This window comes from Numida meleagris, chromosome Z (genome assembly GCF_002078875.1).
Source record: "Numida meleagris isolate 19003 breed g44 Domestic line chromosome Z, NumMel1.0, whole genome shotgun sequence".
Taxonomy (NCBI): Eukaryota; Metazoa; Chordata; class Aves; order Galliformes; family Numididae; genus Numida; species Numida meleagris.
In genome coordinates, this window is record NC_034438.1 from 61,745,027 (window position 1) to 61,768,578 (window position 23,552).

The following is a 23,552-nucleotide window of genomic DNA, read 5'->3' on the forward strand; positions in this document are numbered from 1 at the left end:
ATAAAAACAAAGAGTGGGTATTAAGGTTTCCTGTGCCCCACTTAAGTGGTGCTTCACAGACCATTCCTAGAGATCTGGAAACTAATCACAGATGTTGCTTTGAGTTGGCATGGGATTCAGGTGCTTCATCCAGAGACCGGTAGCATATTCCCTCCCATTTAAATACCTACATCATTTCAAATACTTTTTTCTGAATTTTGAATATGAATAAATTATCTAGCTTTTTTTATTTATTTTTAATTGAGCACTTAAAATATACATAGTTCTGTGTCCCTGTTGTAAGTCACACTTCTCAGAAAGTGCTGACAACCTGGCCTTGAACACCTCGAGTGATGGGGGTCCTTTTAAGTACAGGAAAGTCTCAAGGAGTCTGCACACGTATCTGGGATCACACTGACACAAGTGCAACACCTTGCACTTGGCCTTGTTGAACCTCATTTTGTTCATGTAGGCTCACTTCTCAAGCCTGTCCAGGTCCATCTGGATGGCATCCCTTTCTTCTATTGCATCAACTGCACCACTCAGTCTAATGTCATTGACAAACTTGCTGAGGGTGCACTCTATTCCAGTGTCTATTAATAAAGATGCTGAAGAGTACCATTCCCAAGATGTACCTCTGGGGGACACTACTCATGACCAGCCTCCACATGGACATAGAGCCATTGACCACAGCCCCCTGGCTGTGACTGTCCAACAAATTCCTTGTTTGTCCTTGCCCACCATGTAGTCCACTGTTCCAGTCTGTATCTTTCCAATTTAGAGATAAGAATACAATGTAGGACCATATCAAAGCCCTTGCAGAAGTTCAGGTAGATGACACTGGTTTCTCTTACTTTTTTCTACTGATGTGGTCACTCCATCCTAAAAGGCCACCAGACTGATCAGGGACAATCTGCCCTTTGTGAAGCCATGCTGGCTGTCTCATATCACCAGCCTATAGTTCCCCAGGTCTTCCTTTCTCTCTTTCTTGAAAATGGGAGTGATGTTTCCTTTTCTTCAGTCACCAAGGATTTCACTTGAGTGCCATGACTTTACAAATATAATGGATAGTGACTTGACAACACATCGGCCACTTCCTTCAAGGCCCTGGAATGTACGTCATCCAGCTTTTTAAACACTCAGTCAGTGGGAGGGATTTTGCTCCCTCAGCCCCCACCTAGAGGTTCAGGTGCACATGATATGTTATGTTATTGAAGCCCGACTTCAATAATGGTCTTATCCACACATGTATGTAATGCAGAAGGGTCATGAGAGACTCCTTCTCATGGACTGGGAGGCTGATGTGATGTCCCAGATTTGCCTGCATTGAAGTTTGAAATATGATTTCAAACCTAGAAATTTACAGATTAACCTCAAAGTGTAAGAATTATGAGACCTTGGTTCAGGGTCCTACTCCATTTCAGATTCGTTGGTGCTTTTCTTACTCTTTCTGTTCTCTTTTCGTACTTTGATATTACTCAGATAATATGGCTTGTTCAGTAATAACAGTGCTCCCTTAGTTCTGGATGTAAATACACTAAAAGTGTTTAGCATTTTCTCTTCTGCAGTACAGAGGAGCATGAGTACACTGGTTATAGGTTCCTCCCTACATGTATCTTGTATGAATAGTATTTCCCACTGGAGTAGGAACTATAAAAAGCTAATATTTGGAAGTCTGAGAACAGTTATAACTATTCTTCTGATAACTTTAAATTTGCCTTCTGATACAGAATGCGATTACTTTCTTTCAGTGGCTGTAGGGGGAATCAGAGTTGAAGAATTCACTTTATTATTTAAAACAGCTTTGAGGGATAGTGAAAGGTTGTTTTCTCTTTCTGAATCACTAAAGTTAATAGTAAATGCCTTCACACAGTTAGCAGATTAATAATCAGGGATTTTAAGACTACTCAAGATTAGGAAATTATCTCTAGGCCTTTCGAGTTCTCAAATGTAATCAGTTTAATTAGTTAGATGATGCCACCTTAAGAATGTTAAAATTCATTGAGCATTGAGCTGTTCCTTGTCTCCAGTGTGCTTTCCTTCAGAAATGTGTTCCCCGTTGAGTGCTTCATTCTCAGTGAGCTATGTAATAATCCTAAATTTTGGAGATTATTTTAGTGGTTTTTAAGTATTGTTCTAAAGTTATGGTTTACAGAAGTAACTGAGTTTCAAAACAGGAAACTTTTCTTCTGTCCGTTAACGAAGACATGGTTCCTGCTACTCAGTTTCCTAAGCAAATTACTTCATTTTTTAAGCACTTCGTTATGTCTGAGTTTATACATCCCTTAGCATTCAGCTGCACTAACTTAAATGCCTAGAAAAAAAGAGAACATGCACAAAAACTGTAAAGGAATATACAGTTTGCAAGTAAAAGCAAGCACTGCAGAGGAAGAAAGTTTCGTGTTGTCTGAGTGATCTTTTTGTAATCTTTCTTTGGCTGATGCTTCAATACACGATTAAATACCTCTCCTACAATGGTAAGTCCTTTCATTATGGCACAGAGCAGTGATGAGTGTGCTCACTTAATAATATATCACCTCACTCAGTAACGGGTAGTTTCAGCAGCCTTTGAGATGTTATGCACTGATCTCAATGGTAATGCAGGATTCTTTAGAAAATGGTGGTGACTTTCTAGTGAGCTGTTGTATGTCAGTTTATTGGAACTTCTTTGAGTGATGGTGTTTATCTTGCTTGAATAGACACTGTAAGAACATCAGCTAAGAAAGAAGTAACACAATGTTTACAGACATAATAGAATATACAAGTTACATATTGAGCTTACAGACTGAAGCTGATGTTTTTCCCTCTTTTTTTTGGAATTGTGTACGTATATGAATGAGTTGTTCAAGTAAAATGAAACTTCTTTGGTCAGGACAGGGACTAAAAGATGAACTTTACTAAAAATTCTTCCTGGATGGAAGCCCAGATGGAGACCATGAAGATGCTCAGAGTGAAGCACCTCTCCTACAAAAACAGGCTGAGGGAGATGGACTTGGTTTAGTCTGGACAGGAGAAAGCTTTGGGGAGACCTCATTGCAGCCTTTCAGTGTTTAATGGGCTATTATAAACAGGAGAGAGACAGACATTTTACATTGTTTGGTAGTGATAGGGGGGAATGTTTTTAAAGTGAAAGAGAGGAGATTTAGGTTAGATTTTAGGAGGAAAAATTTTGCTCAGAGGGCGGTGAGGCCCCGGCACAGCTGCCCAGAGAAGCTGTGGGTGCCCCATCCCTGGAGGCATTCAAGGCCAGGTTGGATGGGGCCCTGGGCAGCCTCAGCTGGTGGGTGGCAACCTGCCCGTGGCAGGGTGTTGGAACTAGCTATCTTTAAGTTCCCTTCCAGCACAAATCATTCTGTGTTTCTGTAATTCTATGATTAAGCAGGACTTAAGGATATGCCAGTTAAATACAGGTTTATTGTAAGACGTCAGAGTGAAGTAAGTCATCTCTGTTGTGGGCACCTGTTCCTCTTCCCCACATCGATGGCAGCATTAAGGAATCATGTAATGGTCAGAAATACATTAATGGTGAATGGAGTAAGAGATATGTGGAGAACTGAATGTGGGCTGCAATTAATACCATCTCAGTATTTTCTTTTGCTGTTTTCTTTCAAAGCATTTTATGCCTCTGAAAACAAGAATAGAGAAGGCATAGGAGCAATAATACAATATTGGAAGGCAGCAGACTTTGAGGTGAATGAAAATGGGGTGTGAATGATAACGAGCTGCAAAATAAAGATAGGATTTAAATGATTGTTCATTCTGCAAAAATGAGTTTGCATCACATAGAAGAGTTTTGCTTGAAGCAAAGTGATGGACCTACTACTTAATCCAGTGTATAGTATAGTAGTACTTTTTGGCAAGTTTTATTGCCGTAGCTTTTCTCAGGTTCAAAACCCAATATGGATGTATTCATAGAAGAAAAAACCTTGCAGGATTTTTCCTGCTGTACCGTCATCCACACTTACTTGAGAAGTCTCTCATTGTGAATTGCTGGAAACTCTTAAATGTACAGCCATAAAGCATTGTTATTCATGTGTTTTGTAAAATTCTGCTGTAAATTGTTTTTCTTCCTCTGCTAAGCTCTGATACAAGGCATTGTAACTGTTCTTACATTTAGTTCCTTGATACCGAAGGAGTCATTTTACAGCTCCATCAAGAAGCACTTCTCAGCTTGCCCTTTGGACTGCACAATCTCTGCAGTTCTGGTTGGCAAGCTGGGAAGGTGGGATTCCAGAGCCCAAACTTTTATGAGAGATTTTTTTTTTGTTTTTCCCAAGTTATTTATCCCAAAGAAGAATTAGGTTCAAAGCCTGTGTGCCTCCTAATCTCAGTAGAGTGGGTCATTATTGCATACCATTCAAAATTTGCTCCTGAAATAGAATGATTTATTTCATTGCAGTCTCATCTTTGTAACATTTTTGCATGCTTCCTGAATGTCTCTGAAAACATTTATAATACAATTGTCTGAAATGACATAATATTATTGTCTTTTCCTAAAAGGAAATTGAGGCAAGACACATTGGATAACTGGTACTTGTCATGGTATTGTTTCTTCTTAAATAATTTTTAAAATTCAGCTCACAGACCATACATTTGTTGTTGATCTAAGTTCTTGTTGGTTTTGCTTATGACATCTGCTGATGACACAAAATGAACAGCAGGGGTAGCAACTAGTTATAAACAGTCTGGGTAACATACCATGTTTCTCCACTGTTATAACTACCAGGTTGTTTCTCTTTTTCCTGCAACTATCTATGTCAACCATTATGTACACTTTCAATAAATGAAAAAGAAGTGGTATTTCTAATATCTTTGCATTCCTGATGTGAATAATTCTGATTTGCTGGTCAAAATACAAAAAGCAGCCATTCCTCCAGAACAAAAATGGTGGGGTTTATTTCTTTTAATAATTTATTATGTGGTTTGGGATTGTTTTTCGCTTTACTAAGGAAACCACAACAACTACATTCCAAAATGAAGTTTTGTCTCAAGATAAAAGTTGAGAATATTTCTGCTGTCTTGAAAGCTTTCCCATTTTTTTTTTTTTTTGGCAGCCCAAACTATTCATGAAATTCAATTCTAATTCAAAAAGTTAACCTCAAAGCATTATTTCATGAGTAAATTATCTGTTAGTTCTGTATAGCTCAGCACTGTTCTGCTATGATGCCCACCAGTTCCAGCATATATGCCTTTCATGTGGCAAAAACAACATCTTTTTCACTCACCTCATTATTTTCTTTCATTAAAGATCATCTGAAATACAAAAAGTGGAGAATTTCAGTCCAACAGAAAGGTTTTAACATTTGAGGATGAATGATGAAACTAGTCATTGACAGTAGGACTGCCTGCTTGAAGTATATAGGCTTGTATCTAAAAATTTTGGAGCTGTTATTGCAGATCCTGGAGGCTGCTTACTCTATGCATTTTGTCTTATGAATGATTTCACTGTGAAGAACACCTTTAATAATAAATGCTTCTACATTTCAGAGTTTGAAAACAGTTACTTGTTAGGACTTAATTTCTTCTGAGTATTAAATATTAACTGAGAGTGCATGTAAAACATTTACAGGCACGGGGAGGCTTTCCAGAAAATAAAGAACGCTGTTTGCTGCAAATACACGGGAGAGAGGAGTGACTGTGTTTGCATAAGTACACCTAAATAATGAAATTGATTATTTTTTTAAATGTAAGGAACCAAACACTCAGTTTTTCACGGAAAGGAGGAAAAGATTTTGCAAAGTGCTGGATATGAATATGGGTGGAGTTTTCTTGATGGGGTATGCTGCAAAATAGTTGCTGAATGAGATTCTTCGTTATGAGTCCTTCATCAGGATGCTTCATTTTTCATAAATAGAGTTGGAAATAAGTTTCGGGTGAGTCTTCTCAGACTGTACCATGTTGGCTGTTACTTCCATCTCATGGCATTGCTTCTATCCCACAAATCCAGACAACTCCAGAAATTGAGTGCACACAAATTCCTACCTCTCCAGTCAATGTGAAAAATCAGACAACTGCAAAAACAAAACCTTACTGCAAATGGCAGAGCATCATCTGGATCCTCTGCATGGAAGGTGGTTTGTGTTGCCATCTCTACCTGAGTATATAGAGATTTTTAATTTATCTTTCCACTTAGTTGAATTGCTGAACATTTTGACTTTGTATAGGCTGAATAATTATAAGCCTGTAATTATTTAACTAGTGCCATAACAATGCTAGAAAACGGGTAATATGCATTTTGATTATTTGATGGTGAATTAGAAGCATGCATGAAAATATATTACATTCTTCTCTTTCTTTATGCACATTTGACTGTGATGAGCATTTAGAGGTAGATTTTGAAAATCCACATATCTGATACCAATAGTTCAGCTCATAAGTAACTAATGTCTAAATCCAGAATTAAGAGCTTATTTCTTGCAATAGAATCATAGAATCATAAAATCATAGAATTGCTCAGGTTGGAAAGGACCTTCAAGATCATCAAGTCGAACCGCAGCCTAACCATACTACTCTAACAACCCACCACTAAATCATGTCCCCGAGCACCACATCCAAACGTTTTTTAAACCCATTCAGGGATGGTGACTCAACCACCTCCCTGGGGAGCCTGTTCCAGTGCTTAACAACCCTTTCTGGAAAGAAGTTTTTCCTGATATCCAACCTAAACCTTCCCTGGCGCAACTTGAGGCCATTTCCCCTTGTCCTGTCACCTGTCACCAGTTAGAAGAGACCAACCCTGCTCTCACTGTAATCACCTTTCAGGTATTTGCAGAGAACAATGAGGTCTCCCCTCAGCCTCCTCTTCCCCAGACTGAACAGCCCCAGTGCCTTTAGTTGCTCCTTGGAAGGCATATTCTCCAAGTCCTTCACAAGCCTTGTTGCCCTTCTTTGGACCTGCTCCAGCACCTCAATGTCCTTTCTGTGTTGAGGCACCCAAAACTGAACACAGTACTCGAGGTGAGGCCTCATGAATGCCGAGAACAGGGGCAGGATGACTTCCCTAGACCTGCTCACCACACCATTCCTGATACAAGCCAGGATGCTATTGGCCTTCTTGGCCACCTGGGCACACTGCTGGCTCATATTCAGCTGACTGTCCATCAGCACACCAAGGTCCCTTTCTGTCAGGCTGCTTTCCAGCCACTCCTCCCCAAGCCTGTAGGGTTGCCTGGGGTTGTTGTGACCAAAGTGCAGGACCTGACACTTAGCCCTGTTGAAACTCATATGGTTTACCTTGGCCGATCGATGCAGTCTATCCAGGTCCCTCTGTAGTGCCTTTCTACCCTCTGGCAGATCAACACACCGTCCCAACTTGGTGTCGTCTGCAAACTTACTGAGGGTAATGTGTGGTTTTCATCTTGCTGTATGCATTTACCTCTTTTATTCAAGCAGTACCAAAAGGGAATAAAAAGCTTGGAAGAAAATTAACTGGAAGAAAATAAACCATGTTTCCCATTCAGCGGTGGGAGGAATGGAAAAGGTGAGAGATCTGAGGCTTCAGATTCTTTACAAAAGAGGAATTCTTACTTCTGTTGTGGGTACCAATAAGAAAAGCTTCTCAAAGCAACAACAGCAACAAAGAAAATAAATTATAAAAGTACTTGGAGACCTCTGTTTCCAACTTGTTCTATCACTTTTACTGCATAGCTTAAATTTATTTTATCAAATCGCATGTAGCAATTTAATCAACAAAACCAAGAATTTAGCAAAACACTAATTCTGTATTTGCATAATAGTCTACTTCTGTTTCATTCATTTAAAAATGTGCTCTACGAGACTCAAAATGGGCGAATAAATATGTTATCATCAAGGAGTGTGGGTAACTTCCTGATCCAAGGTGTTTGAATGTAAGGGTACTGCCACTAGGGAAAGAGATGCTGTGTGCCCTGTCTTGCTGGGGAGTTCACAGAATCATATATAATCATTTAGATTGGAAAAGGCCTTCAAGATCACCAAGTTCAACTATCAATCTAAAAAGTGCAACAGTATTGTGTATCTATTGTTAGCACCTATACTCGATGTATTTATATCTTCATCTAGATGTTTCTTACTTGGAATATTATTATTAAATCATGAGGAAGTTAGTAAACTCTTGGAGCAGGTTTTTTAGATAAGAACATCTTGAATTGGAAGGGACAAAGATCACTGAGTTCTCTCTGTGTGAACTTTTACGTCAATAACTTTTAGGGATTAACCTAAAGTGGGTGAAAATACCCCTGTGTGGAGTTATCTGGGAATACTTATTAAACTTGTGTACTATTTAATAATGTTGGTCTTGCAAGCATGGACAAACAGCAATAACAGAAGCAGGGGATGTGATAAAGTCTTAATGTAGTGAAAATTTCAGGAGGCTGATGCACTGTGAAAAAGGTGATAGATAAGATGTCATCAGGCAATCTGGCTCCTTTATGAGCAAGTGGCAATCAAAAAACCATTTTATTTTGAGGTGGCAATTCAGAGTGCAGCCATAGCTGTTAAGCATTCAGATACAGGTTGTATCCCTCCATCTTACTAATTTCAAGGGATCCACAGAGCTTCACACAATTTAAAAAATCCAAGATCTGTCAAAAAGGTGCCACTTCAGAATGAAATGAGTAGAAGTGACGGATTTACTCTGTTTGACTGGTCCAAGACTCACATCTGAAAGGATTTTGTGTATACTAAGGCACAACTGCCATCACCAAAACCAATCAATTTTAGAGTCTCTGCAAGGAAGAAAGGACTTGAGTATAGATTTTCTTTGCAGAAGGAAAGATGCAAAATATAGTGAAAATGTCGTTTGCTTAGAGAAAACAGGAGAAATGGTAAATATCTAGATGCTTGAGCTGAGGTTTCCAATATGGATTTTGTGATAACCTCTAAGGCAAAGGACAAGTGTTCCTTTACAAATGTACTTCTTTCTGAAAAACCCAGCAGGCAAGGGCAGAGTGAGTAATCTGAGGAAAAAGCTGTGAAAGCATTTTGTCTTCCTCCAGGGATTTTACCAATGTCTGTTTCTCTCAAATTAGATATGTAAGGATTCAGGAGAGATCTTACTCTGCACTCAATACTGTTTTTTTTCCCTTCACTGCTGAGATCTTTTTTTTTTTTTTCCCTCATCATTTTGTCTCTGGTGGCAAGAGATTCCCGGACAGGATCCTAATGAACGAGATTTTAAACACTGTCTGTTGTCAGCTTGTGCCTTTTGTTTGTGTAAGCAGCTGTTCTGTCTATCCCACCTTGCATTCCAGGATCTCCAGGAAGAGAAGCAGCGAGAAAGATTGAAGCAGTCTTCACAGATACAACTGCCAGAATTGTTTGAATGCTCATTTTCTTATACTTGCTTCCCAGAATGGGAGATTTGAGTAGCTTAGTGAGATCTATGTAGATAACAGTGTTGAAGTTTCAGAATTCGTTAGGATAAAGATGCATGCGGCATGCATATGGGGAATGGGGGACAGGACAGGCAGCATAGTGAGGGATTACAGACTTCCAAGTGAAATCTGTTTCTTTTTCATGTGTTGAAACTAACAGCTGCAGAGCCACTGATTTGAGAAGCTCTCAGGTAAATTCTTTCTTAAGATTTTTTTTCACTTACCATTCTTGAAGTTCTAATTGCGCAGAACTGAGGATATTGTTTCATTCTGAGAAAATTTCTAACAGTGTAATTACTCTGATAACCCATTTAAAAGGTGTATGTTTCAGTGTAAGTTTGTATTCTTGAGGAGTGAGCAGTGATTAAGCTTTCACAGTAACATGGTTATGGCAAGTAGAGAGTTCTCCATAGGCGGGTACCATTCTGCACATGCATTTTGGGTCATCACAAGAGTGGTATCTTAATAGTATGGCTCCTAAAATCAAGGCTCAAATGTCTTTGAAGACCAGTTAAGATAAAGTCAAGTTACTGCGTTTGGTGAAAAATGGTCTGATGAAAATGTATGTTAAGCATTGAAGTTATTTCGAGAAGACTGTGACAAACAGTGGGAGCCTTTCTATGATGAGAAACTTTTTACACTGTCATCTGCAATGCTGTTTTGCTTTCAATTGCTACCACAGGAAATTTTAAAGATATGATCATATTAAATGATTGCTACCAGTAGTTAAAATCCAGAGAGATCAGCTTTTGAGACTTGACTAGTTGTCTCTGTCTTTCTAATTTATATCCCAAAGATAAAAGAGTTTTAGTACCATTCAGCACTGTTCATTTACATCTTTCCTCAGTCTTGTGGAAAGCTGCTGTTGGCTTAATGCGAATGTCTGTTGGGGAATGATGATTCTTAAAAAATTTTACATTGACAGCTGTTAAAATAGAAAGTAGACCTGCCAGAAGGTGTCAGAGATAGGATCAATATGGTCAACAGAATAAAATCTAGGGAAGCATGTAATTATATTTGTAGCCTGAAATAGACTGCAGTTTTTTAAAAAACAGACTGTAAACATCGATATTGTTTTGTCCAGGCCTCATAATGATATAAATTAATTTGAAGTGCTAGTATTTGTAGAATTTTATTCTTGGAAAACTCTACCTCTGTCATCCTGCGTGTAATGGTTTTAAGCTTGATGCTATGGTTGTTGGCAGGAGATTTGAAGTTTCCAAGAAAAAGCAAGTAGCAGGCTTGTTTTGTGTGGATCTTTTAAAACTGTTTCATACACATAGTGGTCTACCAACTGAAAAAAAAAAATAATAAAATGAAGTTAAAGCCAACAATATGAAATCATCTGACTGCGTTCTGCAAGGTGGTTCTCTTTAGTAGATCTGAACATGAATGGCTATGGTTAAAAAGACTGAAATTTCTCAACAAATTACCAGTTTTCAGCTCTTGTATTGTGGACTGTCCTGCTTCCTCATTATGCCCATTTCTTACTACAGTCTTTTAACAGATCACCCATTCTCCCTACCTCCTATCCCACTGTTTTTTTCTTTCTCCATGGGTTGGTATTGCTGATTTAAGTGACAGGCCGTAGACAAGAAGACCAAAGAGGAGTGAATGATTTTACCATCAGCTATTGCTCTCCTGCTCTTTATTCAGTGAGTGTGATGTGCACTAAGCCTTTTTTTTTCTCCCAAAGGGAATGTAGAGTGCTTCTTGTATGGCTACCTTTTCTCCTGAAGACAGAAATACTGTAATATTGACTTGTTGACTTGCTTTTATTTCTGGAGAAGTACTCTTTGAAAGGTGTCTGTAACTGTACTGGAAAGAGATGATAGGGAAAAAAAATCAGTGAGGGAAAGGTGGTGATTCTAATATTAATGTAATTCTAATGAACCAGCAGTGGTAGAGTAACTGGGTTTTGGGCACTGCTTGTAAAAGTGAGTCATCTGTGCAAATATGCCTGTGTTCAGAATAGCACTACAACCTTTTTTTCACTCTACTGGCTGTTTTCTCTGCTATATGTCATGTTTGATTGCCTTTGAATGTTACATATCGTTGGAATCGAAGGCACATTTATACCAATGCATTAATAATTGTAGCTACATGTAGTTGTGGATTATTGTGAATTTACATCTTCATGTTTGTGTGTTTTCTTGCAGAAGGCACATGGAAAGAGTGAAGCTAAACTGCCAGCATTTCATCAAGCTTCTTCTGGAGATTTTAATTTAGCTATACTTTGGCCAGTCATTCGAAGACTATTATGAAAATGTTAGAAACATTTAAAAATATTTGAGTGACATCACTGATAAAAATAACAATTCAGAGAAGTATAATTTATTATCTTTGTAAGAGAAAGTTCCTCTGTCAAGTAGTGAGGTCTCAGTGCTCTGGAAAGCATGGTTTGGATTTCTTACGCACCCAGTCATCAACTTGCATCCAGCATTTATTACTAAGAAAACAGAAAAAGTTATATCTGCAGTGTAGTCTTCAGTATCGTCCAGGTTTGGGTGGGTGAGACTGGGGGAAGGCTTTTTAGATAGCACCACGTGAAGGCATATTGTCACTGGCAAAAATATCCCTGAAAAGTCTAAGAGGAGCTGCAAATTTGGAGTGACACAGCTCTGAATCTGTTTCCTTGAGGAATGTCAGACATGTCAGAATTTTATCAAACGTGAATCTCAGGATGGAGGTGCATTTCCAAGCATCCATTTTGAATCTAGGAGTTCTGTTCATATTGCAGTAATTTTTAAGTGGATATTTATGACTTGCTGATAGTAAAAGAAGATTGGATTTGCTTGAGCACACTCCTCAGTGAATTATTTAAGAAATGTGTCATTCTGAGAGCTAGACAAACTCATATGAAACTCACAAAGCAGTTGTTCATCTTAGAAGCTTTTCAAGAGGACAGTGCTAACGATTAAAACCTGTACATCGGCTAGACTGTATTTTCTTATGGAGTTGGGGAAGTGGTGGTTACCAAAGGCATTTTGTAAGGAGTTAGAAGGTTTCAGATTTTATCTGAAGACCTTTCCAGCCTCTTTCAGTCCTGTCCTATCTCTTCTGTTGTCACACTTGCTCTTGCAAATGGATGGGCAGCAGACAGTGATTGGTGCTGTGGAGCTTCTTCTGCTTTTCTATATGCAGCTATGGTTTTCAGCCAAGAAAGAGGAGGGACAGCAACTTATTTCCCTAGTGTAACTGAAGGGAAGCTTTTCCAAGTCTGTCCTTCCCCAAACAGAACTGTTGCCAGCATTTTAAAATATTCTGCCAAAGAAAAACCAAAACCAACATACAGTGCTTATTAGGAATTGCATTTACACATATGTTAGAAAGCATTTGAAGTTTTATGAACCTAGGTAACATGAAGCTGTGTATACATTTGAGGAATAATTACCTGCTTTAAGGCTGAAAAATCAAGTTGATGTAGAATATGATTCAGCTGAGTATCTGCTAATTTAACTAATCTATGCAAGTGTGGAAAGCTCCTAGGGATTAGTACCTTAGAAATTTTTGGAAAATGTAAAATAGAGAAGTGAATCCTATTTTATATGCTCAATGTATGTAGCTATGGGCAGTCACTGGTTCTTGTGAATCAGATACCTTGTGAATTTTAATTTAGGTACATAACGAGTATAGCTTTATTTGAAAAGTTCAAGGTATTTTAAAACTAACAGAATTCATATTTCAAAATGTGTAACACAGATTCATTTTATATACCAATATTTGTATGTCGTCTAGGAATTACTGGCAGATGTAAAAACGAATTTGCATGCAAACATTTATTATAATGCATTGCAGAACTTTTTTTAAAAATACCTTTTTACATTAAAAAAAAACACAAGAAAACAGTTTGTTATCTAGTTAGGATTAAATGTTTTCTCTGTCTATAATCATCTTGTAGAACTCTTACAAAGTTGTTACCCAAGATTTAGTGATGGATTGAGTTGTAATTTTTTCTGTGTACTCTTTACTTCTTTCTTGCTGTTCCTTCCCACTGCTCTCAGTGGAATCTAGTCAAAAGTGACTTCCAGAAGAAGAGAAATTGTCAAATTTGGTTTACTCACAGATAACACATTTTGTTTCTTCTAAAGACCAAAAAAATAATATGAAATGCTTCATTTGCCGTTATAGAAGGCGGTTAACATTAGGTAGTTCAATTTATTTCTCTAAAAACAGCATTTCACTTTTTCTGTTTCAGTGGCATTACAGATTTAACAGTTCAAATGCTAAGGTAGCTAATGCTTCTTGGTAAGTTATCACAGAATTGTAGGGGTTGGAAGGGGCCACTGGAGATCATCTAGTCCAACCTGCTGCTAAAGCAGGTTGCTGCAGTTGGTTGCACAGAAATGTGTCCAGGTTGGTTCTGAATATCTCCAAAGAAGGAGACTCCGCAGCCTCTCTGGGCAGCGTGTTCCAGAGCAATGTCTCCCTCACAGTAAATAAGTTCTTCCTTGCGTTCAAATGGAACTTCCCGTGTTCCAGTTTTTGCCCTTTGTCCCTTGTCCTGTTGCTGGACACTGTTGAAGAGCACCTGACCCCATTCCCTTGGCACTTGCCTTTTAGATACTTGTGTGTTGATAAGATCCCCTCTCTGTCTTCTCTTCTCCAGGCTAAGCAGTCCCAGGTCCCTCAGCCTTTCCTTGTAAAGGAGGTGCTTCAGGCCCCTCATCATCTTTGTAGCCCTCCACTGGACTCTCTCTAGAAGTCCTCTGTCCTTCTTGAACTGGGGAGCCCAGAACTGGCCATTGTACTCCAAATGTTGTCTCACCAGGGCATAGTAGATGGGGACTGTCATCTCCCTTGACCTACTAGCCATGCTCTTTTTAATGTACCCCTGGATACCATTGGCCTTCTTGGCCACAAGGGCACACTGCTGGCTCATGGTCAATATATATTTCAGATTTAGTATTGAGATCTTCAGTTACTTAACCTTTTGCTTCTTCATCACTTTTGGAAACCAGAAAGCATGTTAAACCCTAAAAAGTGGCAATGTGGCAATTAATGTCTTGTACAAAAGAGGATGTACCAGTTGCATGTTCAGTATTGCTGATGTTGTGGTTGAACCTGGCTGGCAGCTTAGCACTACACAGCTGTTCTTTCAATCCTCTGCCATCCCAAGTGGGATGGGGAAGAGAATGGGGAATGGGGGGAAAAAAAAAAGTAGAACTCACAGGTTGAGGTAAAAGCTATTTACTAGGACAGAAAAGGAAGAGAGAAATAATGATGTAATGAGTAACGATAAGAATGTATGTAAAAGTAAACATATATATGGGGGCTGCTCTGAAAGTAATGCCTCTTACTTTATCATATTGGCCCATGATGACAGAGACAGATGTTAATGATGTGGGAGCAGAGGTTGAACTTTCCCACCAATATTCCATTACATTTTGTTGCCATGTGACAGATGGCAGGAGAGGGGAAGTCTGACAGACTGGCATCTGCCATGGAAGTGCAAATGAAGCCAAGGGTGTCACTGAATTCATCCATGTGGAAAAAATGGAACCCACTGACTTTCATCGGCACTTGCTGAATATTGATGGAGACCAGACAGTGGGTGTGAGCACAGCGAGGTGGTGAGTGGTGCATTTCAGTGACAACAGTGACAGTGGGGCATCTCAATTAGTTCAGATTTTCATGAGCGTGGCCTGCAGGCTCTTGTTCATCGCTGGTTAAAATGCACTGCTAATGGGGGTGACGATGCTGGAAAACACTGTTTTGTAGCTGAGAATTTGTTCTGTCAAGAAGTGTTCTTGTGCTCTTTGCAGCTGTTGTAGTTTCCGTGGAAATAAAGAGGAGGCATTACTTTTGAAGCAACCAACATATATGCAAGTGATGCACAATGTAGTTGCTCACCACCCACCAACTTACGAGCAGTGGTAGCATCTCTGGCCAAGTCCCCACAGATTTAAAGTTTTTTTGCATGATGACAAATAGTATAGTTAGCTGTCCTGGTTCTGTCCAGTCCCAGCTTCATGTGCCCTCCAGCCTCATGACTAGCAGGACAGTACAAGAAGCTGAGAAACTGAAATGTTCTTGTCTCTATGCCGCACTACTCAGCAACAATTAGAACATCCACAGTGTGTTATCAGCACTGTTTTTCCTCTAAGTCCAAAACATAACATTATACCAGACACCATGAAGAAAATCAGCTCCATCCCAGCTGAAACCTGGACAGCTAAACACCTGAGACCTAATTTCACATATGTGCAGTATTTTTGTGTATATATGCAGTTCTCTAAAGAGAATTACAGAAACAAATTTGGAACAGCGGATATTTGGTATAATCTTTCATGGTGTATATGACAGCATAGCAATATCAGGATTTGATGGAATTCATTATTGTATCTTCATAACAAAATAATACTCATATGTGCAGAAAGCATCACAGCCCATATGTGTGCTCAGAGTAAATTACGCTTTCTGGCAATGTCAGATGTTTCTAAGAGACCAGTGGTCACCTCTAAGGGCTGGATGCACAAGATCTGTCCCCTATGGAATAAATGCAGGAATTGCATTTTGCCTCCATATTTTGTAGAAATTGTCAGACTTGTTGTGAGGTCTGGACATCCCAGACACACACCTCATGTAGGACTTGGTGGGTTGCCATTTTCCTCTTTTTTATCTCAGCTGGTTCCTGCTTCATTGGGTAGAGTATCTGCAACGAGATACCAAGGGCAAGAATGTCAAAACTGTAGTATCTGATTAGTTGTTTATTACGTTAATTTTGCTCTGAAACTCCTTTGTTGATAATGGCCTGCACTGAACATGCACCTAAAAGATGAGTCTAAGAGGGAGCTTGAGACTACTGACTTGTTTGGCAAAGATTCAGCTTCTAGATTTAGATTTAAAAAAAAAAATTAAATCTTACTTCAGTACAGTACTAAATAGTTTTAAGCAAAGCTGCTGAAATATTTTTAAAAAAGTAAAAAATCATTTGAATTTTGCAGGTGTTTTATTATAACACTTGATTATAGAAAGTAGCCAGGTGATTAGCTCAGCTGTAAACAGTGTAGAGCAAACTCCTAAGGTTAGGTGAGATGAGTTGCGTCTTACTGTCATGGACAGACTGTCTAAACACTATGCAGCTTCACTGGAAAATCACACAGCTTACTGCATCTTTATTGCAGGTGCGACTCTTAATACCTGGCACTGATTTTTACTAGCTTCATGATTTGGTAGTGGTGCTTAGCTCCTCTAGAAAGCAACTGTAAAACGGATTTAATATTTCAGTGTGTGTGTTGAGTTGCGAGGATTCAAAGCAGGAATACATTCTAGAATTTAGGGGGCTCCTTTTAATGTATTAAAAGACATGTAAAATTGCTTGTAAGTAACATTACTAATTTTTAATATTTGCTGGGAAAATAATCACTTTAAATAATAATTTAGAGAAACTACTAAAACTAACCCACAAACCATTTAATGAGATGAGTGAGATCTGAAAGTCTGTCATGATCCCGAATATACGGATGTATATTTATCTGCCTTTATTAAATGGCTTTTGAACTGACTTGGCCTCCTTTGAACTGTTTAAATCTCTGCTTTAGTGACAGCTTGAAAGCTGTGTTGGGATGCTTATGATTAGAAACTCTCCTTAAATCTCCCGTTTATTTTATAAAATAGCGAGTAATTGTACCTAAATGAACAAAACTCAGTGAGTGACATCTGTGGCCTCTCCTGCATTACAGCATATAAAGATCTACTGATGTTCTGGTTTGAGAAAGTTTCTTCATTCTCTTAAAAGAGTAGCACTGTCACGTATGTGTGATTCTGCTGTGTTTCTGTAGTCAAAATGTTTTCCTTCTAGGGAATACTTGACCTTTTTGATAGCAAACCTCAGTGTTGTAGTGTGCTGATGTAACAAGTGGTCTTCTCACCAAGTCTGTCAGAGTTCAAGAAGTGGTTGGACAATGCTTTGAAGACTATGTTTTTTTGTGGAACCAGGGTTCCTTCCAGTTTGTTCTCTGCTGTGATTTGATTCAGTGAAAATGCCACATTCATACACTGATGCATGTCCTTTCTGGTTTTGTTCTGTTTTGTTTTAAAAGATGAAGCGTTAGTAGTGAATTAAGTTTAATGGCAGATTAGTGTGGTAAGTTTTTGTAATTTCTCCAGCATATGTGTGTACTTTATGTGCATTCCAGACGGTGGCTATCTTAAGTTTGCAAAAGTAATCCAAGACATAGTATTTACAGCAAATAGTTCAAAATAAATGCTACATCATAGCATTAAATGACCTGTATTTATATTTGTGATTTAACTTCATAATTAAAGACACCAGACCTTGAAACTCACTGTACAGTAATAATTTTGTGAAAGGGGAAAATACTGCTGGCAGAAGTTATTTTGGATAAAAAGAGGTGACTGACATATATGATGTTCAGTCCTAAAAAAGCCAGCTTGTATATTGGAAGCCTTGTCAAAACCTCGTTCACTTTAATGAGAATTATAATATGCATTCAAGGATTGAATTGTAGGGTTTGGCTCAAATTAGTACAGGGTTGTTCTATGACAACTTACTAATTGCATTAATCTTTGACCTGTTGGGCCAGTTCTTTGAAGTCAGGACTTCCCTTTTTCAAGTGGGAGGAGTTTTTTTGCATCTGGTGACCTAGGGACAACATGTCCAAGTAACACACTGGGGCCTTTGGACTTGTTGGTTTTATCTGTGTTTATATGTGTGTGTGTTTGCAGGGACATGTAGTTTTTCTTTCCTGGAACACACAGAGGTGCTGTCTGCTGCCTTTGCATGCTTTACTGATTTCTTACCGACTGTGTTTGCATAAATAATATGCAAGTTGGGGACTGTGTTTTGTTTTCCTCCTTTGGAAAGGAGAATTTTCTGCCACAAGAAACATGTGTCTTGCAAGCTGATTTTCCTCCTGCTGCTTGGGTTGCTGCTAATGTTGACTCAGTTGGCTGGACCGCTCTGCACTGTCCCTGTATGTTTTTTATAGCTGGATGTGTGTTTTCAAATAATAAACAACACTTATAATTGGGTAAAAGCCTGTGTACTAATTGAGTAATGTAATGTGAAAATGGTGAGAATGAAGAATAGAAAGTAGATCTACATTTTTCAGGAAGCAGTGTTTTTTTTTTTATAGAAAGTCAGTCCAGCTCCTGTGTTTTAATACCGTACATCCTTGAGAGCCATTTCATCACCCATATCTTTACAAGAAAAGTAGAGAGAGGTGGTGACTGCAAATGAGGAAACAGGAGGCAGGAAGTCAGAACATTTCCAAATGATATTCTGGATATTCATATATATATATATATATAAAATTGAAATTATTTCATTAGGCACACGCGGCAGCATTTTGCTTGACAATTAACAATGCTATATTATCAACACTGAGGAGCTCTTTTTAGTACAGACCATCAGTATAACAGTCAGGGGTCTGGATAAATCATTTTCCCAGACTCTCATCAAGTTCTGTTTGTCCTCTTTTAAAATCCATGGTTCAAAATGAGGAATGCTTGCCTGACCCATCAGGGCAGCTGCATGGCTGCAAACTGTAGCTTGAGGGTTAGAAAGAGCATCCAGTAAGGCCAGCATTACAAAAAGGATTCCTATCAGTTATTTCTTTTTAGTTCAATCACTCTCAATGTATTTTTTCAACCATCTCTGATTTTCCTGGTCATTGACTGCTGTGTTGATTATTTAGATTTTTTGCTCTGAGAAAGCCATAGTTTCTGCAGATATGTTGCTTTCTTCTTTTCTCCTTATGGCAGTTTCAGTAATGCGTTTGCACTGCATGTTTCATATGACCTAGAAATTTTAAGAATCGTTATTGTAAAAAAAAAAAAATAATTGCCGGCTTGTTGCAAAGTAATTACTAAGAAGCAGGCACCCAAGAATGTCTCCCTGTTGTGAGTGTTTACAACTTGCTTGTTACTATGACTTATACTGTATACTATTCCCTGAAGCTATTACTTAATGGGGATGGAAGAGCTGGGTCCTGTTTGATAAATTACATTGTTTGGGAAGTTTATTGTTGTTTTATTTTTTCTGACTACTTGGTTCTTAGCAAATATGACAAGTGAATTTTAGGTTTTTTTCTTTCTGTGAAAAACTGAAGTTTAATCGTTAAGAGTTTGTTTTGTGTTCTTATTTTTCTGTCACTTTTGTACATGAATACTGTGATGCTGATGCTTCTTTGGAAGTTTAATTGACAACATGTAAGTCTACTCCATGTATAATTCTTTATATATCACAAATTCTTCTGGTGGAAAAACTAAAACTATAATAGAATAGTATTTTATATCTCAGAGCTTTTGAAAACATTTTAAATGCATTCACATAATGGCCCAAGCTTTTAAGTCATGAAATGCTCTTTTCATTTTTGAAAAGCAGAGTTTGGCTAATGTGCTTTGGGTTTTCTTTGGTTTCTTGATTCTATTTGTGATCATCTTTGTTCTACAGATTTGCATGTGTATTATAAACTATAAACTAGAAGACTTCAGTGGTTCACCTTATTACACAGAATCACAGAATTGAAGGGGTTGGAAGGGACTTCAAGAGGTCATTGAGTCCAACCCTCTGCTAAAGCAGGTTCCCTGCGATAGGTCACATGAGTAGGCATCCAGACAGGTCTTGAATATCTCCAGAGAAGGAGATTTCACAACCTCTCTGAGCAACTTGTTCTCGTGCTCCACCACCTTTACCATAAAGAAGTTCTTCCACATGTTTGTATGAAACTTCCTATGTTCGAGTTTTAGGCCATTGTTCCTTGTCCTATCACTACACATCACCTGGCCTCATCTGTTTGCCTCCCACCTCCCTTTAGATGTTTATAAACATTAGTCAGATTCCGCTTCAGTCTTTTTTTTTTCCCCAGACAGAACAGACCCAGGTTCCTCAGCCTTTCCTCACACAGGAGATGCTCCAGGCCCTTTATCATCTCTGTGGCCATCCACTGGATTCCTTCTAGGAGCTCCTTATTCTTTTTGGACTGGAGAACCCAGAACTGGACACAATATCCTAAATGTGGCCTCACTAGGGCAGAGTAGAGGGGGAGGATTACCTCCCTTGATCTGCTGTCCATGTTCTTCTTAATGCACCCCACCACTGGCCTTCTTGGCCACAAGCGCACACTGCTGGCTCATGGCCAACCTGTTGTCCACCAGAACAGACAGGTTCTTCTCGGCAGAGCTCCTCTCAAGCAGGTCATCTCCTAAGCTGTATTGATGTATGCGGTTATTCTTCCCCACATGGAGGACTCTTGCACCTTGTTAAACCTCATCAGGTTCTTGCTGCTCAACTCCAGCCTGTCCAGGTCTTGTTGAATGATAGCACAGCCTTCCAGAGAGTCAGCCAATCCACACAGCATTGTATCATCAGCAGACATGCTGAGGGTAGACTCTATCCCATCATCCAGGTCGCTAGTGAAGATGTTGAACAAGGATTCTCGTGTCTCTCATGTCCGTGAACCTCTACGTGGGCTTTGGAGGAGCAAAATTCCTCCCAATTAAGCGAAGAGCAAGTTAAAGATCACCTGATGAGACTGAGTGCATGCTAGTCTACAGGTCCTGAAGTAACTGACCAATGTGGTTGCCAAACCATTCTCCATCATATTTGATAAATCGTGGCTGTCAGTTGAAGTTCCCAGGGGCTGGAAAAAGGGAAATATCACCACTATTTTCAGGAAAGGGAGAACGGACCTGGGGAACTATAGGCTGGTGAGCTTCATGTCTGTGCCTGCAGGGATCATGAAATGGATCCTCCTGGAAGCTGTGTTAAGGCACATATGAGATGAGGAGGTGATCTGAGGCAGCCATCATGGCTTCACCAAGGGCAGATTGTGCCTGACCAGTCTGGTGTCCTTCTGTAATGGAGTGATGGCATCAGTGGTCAAAGGAAAGGCAACTGATGTCATCTACCTGGACTTGTGCAAGGGCTTTGATATCGTCTCACACTACATCCTTATCTCTAAATTGGAGACGTATGGATTTGCATATGGTTGCACTATTGTCTGGATGAAGAGCTGGTTGCATGTTCTCAACTAGGGTGTTGTGATCATTGGGTCTATCTCCAGGTGGAAGCTACTGACAATTGTTGTTCCCTATGAGTATATCTCTGGACCAGTGCTCTTCAACTTCTTTATCAAAGGCATATGCTCTTTATGCTCATTAATATCTTCATCAGTGAAATACAGTGGGGTCAAGTGCACCGTCAGCAAGTTTCTAGATCATGTTGTGTGGTGCAATTGACACACACAAGAGATGGCATGTGAACCAGAGAGACCAAGACAGGATTGAGCTGTGGATCCAGGAGAACCTCATGAGGTTCAGCAAAGCCAGACATGCAAGGTTTTGCACCGAGGTTGTGGCAACCTCCACTGTCAATACAAGCTGGGAGACGAGGGACTGAGTACAGCCTTGCCAAAAAGAGTCCAGGGCAGTGATCCTCCCCCGCTACTCTGCGCTGGTGAGACTTCACCTGAAGTACTTCATCACTTCATGTGAAGTACTGCATCCAGATCTGGAGTCCTCTTTACTGGAGAGACATGGTGCTGTTGAAGAGTGTGCAGAAGAAGGCCACAAAAATGATACAAGGGATGGAGTGCCTCCACTGTGAGGGCAGGCTGAGAAAATTGAGGCAGAAGTTTCAAACTAAAAGAGGGAAGATTCAGACTGCATGTAAGAAAAGTTTTTTACAGTAAGGGCAGTGAACTACTGGCACAGGTTGCCCAGAGATGTGGTGGAAGCCCTCACACTGGAGTCATTCAGGAGCAGGCTGGATGGGGTTCTGAGCAACCTGATCTACTGCAGGTGTCTCTGTTACTTGCAGGGGAGTTGGTTTAGATGGCCTTCAAGGATTCCTTCCAACTCAAATTGCTCTGTGATTCTATGATAGGCAGTGGGATTGAGTGCACATTCAGCAAGTTTGTGGATGACACCAAGCCGGGTGATGCAGTTTACACAATAGAAGGAAGGGGTGCCATCCAGAGGGATCTGGACAAGCTTGAAAAGTGGGCCCATGTGAACCTAATGGAGATCAACAAGGCCAAATGCAGCATGTTACGCTTGGGTCAGGACAATCACAGAGATGTGTGAACACTGGGAGAATAACTCATTGAGAGCAGACCTGCAGAGAAGGACTTTGGGACCCTGGTGGATGAAATGCTGGGCATGAACCAGCAGTGTGCACTTACAGCCTGGAAAACCAATGGTATCCTGGGCTGCATCAACAGAGGGGTGACCAGCAGGGAGAGGGAGGGGAGTGTCCCCTTCTACTCTGCCCTCATGACACCCCATCTGGAGTACTGCGTCCAAGTCTAAATAATCCAGCACAAAAAGGACTTTGAGCTGCTGGAGTGGGTCCCGATGAGGTTACGTGAGTGGATCAGAAAGCTTCAGAATCTCTCTTACGAAGAAATGTTGAGGGAGCTGGGATTGTTCAGCCTGGATAAGAGAAGGCTCAGGGAATACCTCATTGTGGCCTTCAGTACTTGAAAGGAGCCTATAATCAGGAGGGAAACTGACTTTTTATGTGGTCCTGGCCCAGCTGCCCAGAGAAGCTGTGGGTGCCCCATCCCTGGAGGCGCTCAAGGCCAGGTTGGAAGGGGCCCTGGGCAGCTTGAGTTGGTGGGAGGTAACCTGCCTGTGACCGGGCAATGGAACTGAGTGGTCTTAGAGTTCCCTTCCAACCCAAGCCTTTCTGTTGTGTCTTCTTTTGAAAATTGCTGATGATGCAATTATTTACAGAATGCCGGTTTTCTCCACTTACTGTGTTAATGATGATTTTTTGAATGATTGCAGTTGTTTGCTTGTACGCTTAGCAGAAATGAAATATGGGAAAAGCTAAGAATTTGAGTGTTCCTATAGCCTAACTAAAAGCCAGATGTATGCATCCTGTTGGACTGTTTGGATGGCTTCGAAATAAGGTCAACATTTCTACATTTCTGGAAGCCATATAAATATTTAGATAATATTAAAATATTTAATTGTGTCTTACAGTGACATTGTTTCTGCTAAAATTCAAAGGTTTTATTAGTAGTAGGTTAGCTAAATTGCTTCAAAATAAGCCAAGCAATTTATTTATCTCTTTTATGTAATTCAGTTAAAAAGAAAAAGAAACTTTTGATTGCTCTGGTAATATATATTCTCTACACACTAGTTGTGGTTTTTCCTTAATGAATTAATTAGCAAAGTGATTGTCTTTAATATAATCCAGTGTTAAAATTCTCTCTGTGTTTTTCTGTTGCGGTAGTTCTGTATTAA

The 23,552-nt window shown here is 39.6% G+C and overlaps 1 protein-coding gene and 2 long non-coding RNA genes across 11 annotated transcripts in view; 2 read left to right on the forward strand and 1 right to left on the reverse strand.

The window, feature by feature from the left end:
- Positions 1–14,525, forward strand: part of LOC110389523 — a 41,251-nt gene extending 26,726 nt beyond the window's left edge. Inside the window, exon 2 of the long non-coding RNA XR_002433277.1 lies at positions 11,492–14,525. This is a non-coding gene — a long non-coding RNA (uncharacterized LOC110389523). The remainder of the gene's footprint in view (positions 1–11,491) is intronic.
- EDIL3 (EGF like repeats and discoidin domains 3) overlaps positions 1–23,552 on the forward strand; it is a 273,821-nt gene that overhangs the window by 27,705 nt on the left and 222,564 nt on the right. The gene's annotated exons all lie outside the window — the stretch shown is intronic.
- LOC110389522 overlaps positions 15,857–23,552 on the reverse strand; it is a 34,160-nt gene continuing 26,464 nt past the window's right edge. Inside the window, exon 3 of the long non-coding RNA XR_002433276.1 lies at positions 15,857–15,987. This is a non-coding gene — a long non-coding RNA (uncharacterized LOC110389522). The remainder of the gene's footprint in view (positions 15,988–23,552) is intronic.